General features: G+C 36.9%; 2 pseudogenes across 1 annotated transcript; both read right to left on the reverse strand.

Annotated features, from left to right (window-relative positions):
* Positions 1-539: 539 nt before the first annotated feature.
* On the reverse strand, positions 540-1,878 carry LOC114261487 (rust resistance kinase Lr10 pseudogene; annotated as a pseudogene). Its single transcript, XR_014337383.1, has one exon. The product of XR_014337383.1 is annotated as a rust resistance kinase Lr10 pseudogene (transcript).
* Positions 1,879-2,530: 652 nt separating this feature from the next.
* On the reverse strand, positions 2,531-3,440 carry LOC145797568 (RING-H2 finger protein ATL22-like; annotated as a pseudogene).
* Between the last annotated feature and the right edge of the window lie 928 nt (positions 3,441-4,368).

Raw genomic sequence — 4,368 nt, forward strand, 5'->3', positions numbered from 1 at the left:
CTAAGAGTATAACCATATATTAACATGTCCATAGCAGAAGCTGATAATAAGAAGCAAAGGGTGAGCAGTTTCTCAGAATTAGCTTTTTTGAGTTAAAATAAGCTGTTAGAATCAGAAACTATTTGAAATAAGTTTAACCAAACAGTCCAAAATAACTTTTTCAAAGCTAAAAGCTATAAGTTAGCTTTGGAAAGCTGAAACAAACACCCCCGAAGACGATGATGATGATTAAGATGATGAATTTGATGTGAACAAAGAGACCGGTCGGTGCTCTAATTTCTAAAAAAAAATTTATTTGATCAAATATTTAGTATTCTGTTGAAATGTAGGACTTTTTTTCTTTGATTTTGATTGTTGATGAGGGTTGAAATTGGAGACTTCAAACCCACCATCATCCCCTTCCTCAATGAGCTCGTGATTGAATCATTCTCTAGATTTACTGCAGATTGGCCATTAGTGATATGCATTCTGATACTACGTTGATATGTAAACATAAATCTTTCTGATACAAAGTGCACCATTTGTAAGACGACTATTAATACAAAGGCAATGCACAAGATGTAGTATTGAAAGGCCATAGTAATACATTGATAAACAATTAATTATACACTCATTGGTGAGAACAATAAGATTAATTCCTATTATATAGTCAACAACTTCTTAGAAAAATATTACTAATTCATTCTCTCATTCAGATTTAGAAATTACTTCTAACTCACTATTAAAAGTGCTCCCACCTGTTGTTCCCCTCGTTGGCATTGGATTTGTGGAGGCAAATGGACTGTGGGGGACTGTTAGAGTGTCTCCATTTCCTTCCAACATTTGTACCACAACTTTCATCGATGGTCGATCCACTGAGTACCATTGTATGCACCAAAGTCCCACAATTGTTAGTTTCCTTATAATTTCCGCATCCCCGTCTTCCTCAATTTGTATTCCTAGATCTTCTCCTTGATCCAAACGTTTGTATGTCCATTCCGGAAAATAACACTCACTCGTGTTTTGTGCTACCGTATTTTTCCTCCCTCCAACCATATCTAGCAACAACATCCCAAAACTATAAACATCTGATTTGTATGACACGTTCCCAAAGTTCCTGGAGAACACTTCGGGTGCAATGTAACCCACAGTCCCTCTAGCAGTAGTCATGGAAACAGCACTTTGTTCCTTTGAACACAATTTTGCTAGACCAAAATCAGAGATCTTCGGGGTAAACTTATTATCTAACAAGACATTGTGAGGCTTAATATCGAAGTGCAGGATTCGTTGATCACACCCTAGGTGAAGATATTCAATTCCTTTAGCTATGCTAAGAGCAATGTCATGCAACTTCTCCCAACCAAGTGAATTCTTCTCTTTCTCAGTGGATATAAACTTTTCAAGCGAATTGTTTGGTAAGAACTCATAAAGAAGAGCTCTTCTGAATCCGTCAGCACAATATCCCACCAAGCGAACCACGTTGATATAGTGGATTCTACCCATTGTTTGCACTTCATTGATGAACTCATCTCCATTTCCTTTCACATTGTTGAGGATCTTGACCGTGACATGAACATCATTGGAAAGCTTGCCCTTGTACACTATTCCGTAACCTCCTTGGCCTACTTTGTCATGAAATTGATTTGTTATTTTCTTGATATCTACAAAGGAATATCTTGCAGGCTTGAGAGCTTTGTAATCCTCCAAAAATTTGTCAATCTTTACTTGATCTGCTTTCTTCATTTTGTTTGATCTGTAGCCATGATATATTGCAATGACAACTACAAGAAGAAAAGTTGGACCTAGGACTGCCCCTGGAATCATAATAGACCATGTTAGTAAATTTCTACCTCCTCGCTGACAATTGAAATTATGAGAGGATAGACCACTTCACCTACAATCTTTAGCTTCATCAATGCACCTGTAAAGTTTGAAGATTTCTTAAATTCCACACATATATATATATAATTAAAAAAATTTACAGTAGATTCATAATAAACTAAGTAAAAGAAACTGACATGATACAATCAAATATCCAAATAGGGTTAAATCTTCTCATATACTAGTTCAACTATATCAGCAATTAACATAGGCTTAAATCAAGTTTGGACCTCAACGCATGCTCCATTGGGTGCACTATTTCTAACAAAAAGCCACACAACCTAATCTATATGGCAAGACTTTATCATCCTCCCACAATCAACAAGACTAGGTAATTCAATAGATCAAAACAAAACAAGGGCATTGAAGCTAAAATGATCTTGTAGCACGAGGGTGTTGGATTAAATTTTTTTATTTGTATATACTGTTGAGTTTTAAATAGGTAAACAAAATCTAAACCACTGATTTGTAAAATTACCGACGTTGCGCACATCCAAAACTCGGATTGGATTTCCAGATCCAAACTGGAGAGAACGTAGGCCCGAATTTCAATTCAAAATTGTGGTGGAAGACAACATCATTAGTGTAAAGCCAACGCAATAATTACAGATGAGATAAGATGGTAAACAAATATAATAATCGTAACTTGAAGTAAGAAGGTAGAAACTAGCTAGAGTAGACGTGTACCTTGTTTGGGCTTGTCAAAGCATTCAATTGATCCATTTAATAATAATTGGCTTTTGCTGCTACTGCTGTTGTTGTTATTCTTGAATCTACAATTCTTGCCTCGTGCTTTACATCTCCCACATTCCAGTTTACTCCAATTCAATCGAAGATCATCAAATGTGATGGGGCCATAATAACTATGACGAAGAATTTCATATGGAAGTGACATGTTGTACATCTTTGTGCACGAAATATCCAGCAACGACATAGAATCGATGGCATAAACCTAGTGACTCTGGTCACTAAGGCAAGCAATAAACCCATTTTCAAGCCCATTTGGATCTTGTGTCTAGGAACAATTGATGAAGCTAAGGTCGCAGTGGTAGTCGTAATTTGATAGGAATTGGAAGGGAGAGGCAGATAAGTTGAGGTTTGGAAGCTGTCGTGGGAAGCATCCATGGGGGTCAGATATATATATGGTCTGAGATGTGTAGTTAATATTCTTAACAAAAACATTGACAGAAAATGGAAGCTCGAGGACAGGGTATTTGCTATGAGGAGTGCAAGAAAGATCAAAGCCAGGATACCCACAGTTTTTGGGGTGATGCCCTTTGAGCCGGAAAGGGAATCGGATTTCAGGGCTGTGATGATTACTGCAACTTGTTGGGAGGCACTCAGCATGTTGTTCTTCTGCTCCTCCTCCGAGTCCAACTACTGTAGCTGCTGCAGCCGTTGGAACTAATAATATGACTATAAAAAGCAACAGAATTCCTTGGAAAATTGCCATCTTAATTAATTAATTTAATGGCTAATATTTGATACTCTGAAACCAAATCCCAATTGCTCTGCCAAGTGTGTGTTGTTTGTCGTGGAAGAATTTGCTAATGGCGGTGTTGTTGGGTTATATAGACAAATTTTGTTCCTAGGAAAAAAAAAAATTCACTAATTTATATTGGAACAATTTTCTGTGTAAAATAAATAAATTTGAAACAAATCAAACAAATAAAAATAAATTACTTACAGAATTTATTTTACTAAAATGAATAAGTACAAAATTAGACCAAGTCGAGTGTGTGATACTCTGTTCTTAAGACAGATTCGCCCCGTTTCAGTACTTACGGACAAATGGCGTCTATCTCCCAAGATATAATAATCTTCACAAATTGTAATAGCACTCCAAACAATTTGTACGGCGAACTAGAACCTGTATTATATACTCTTAGAATTTTTTCCTAAAAAACTAATATGTAGAATAATGCAAAGAGAGCACAAATGAGAGGCAAGCAAAGGAATTTCGGAATGAATAAATCTGCTGGAAAGGTTCTGCTTTTATAGGACCGAACAGGTACAAGTTTGAATTTAAATGGAACAGCTGCGAAACAGTTTGAACAGATGCAAAAGTCAAACTGTCAAACTGTTTGAATTTGTCTGGAACACGACTGAATCTATCCGGTGCAACAGGTTGAAAACAGTTTGAACTTGCTGAAAGAGGATCACAAAGGCACTGCTATGGACAAAAAATTTGAATTCAAATTTGGTGTAAAATTTGAATTAATTTTGTTTAGAAAAAATAATTTTTCCGGCAAGAAATTTGAAATTAATTCAAATAAATTAATATTAGAACAGACCCACAACCCACACCTCGCACCCGAACCCGACCTGGCCAAGCAAACAGTGACGGCGGCGCGCGCTCGTGTGGTGGTTTGAGCCAAGGCTCACTTTGTCCATAACTCCTCCCTTCTACAAACTTGGAGTGCCCCTTGGGGCCCAATCTAAGTTTGTCCACCTAGAGCTTATATACATACATAAGCTCTCTCAAAGTTTCAATGTGGGACAAGCCGT

This window comes from Camellia sinensis, chromosome 8 (genome assembly GCF_055761805.1).
Source record: "Camellia sinensis isolate YWXY chromosome 8, ASM5576180v1, whole genome shotgun sequence".
NCBI lineage: Eukaryota > Viridiplantae > Streptophyta > Magnoliopsida > Ericales > Theaceae > Camellia > Camellia sinensis.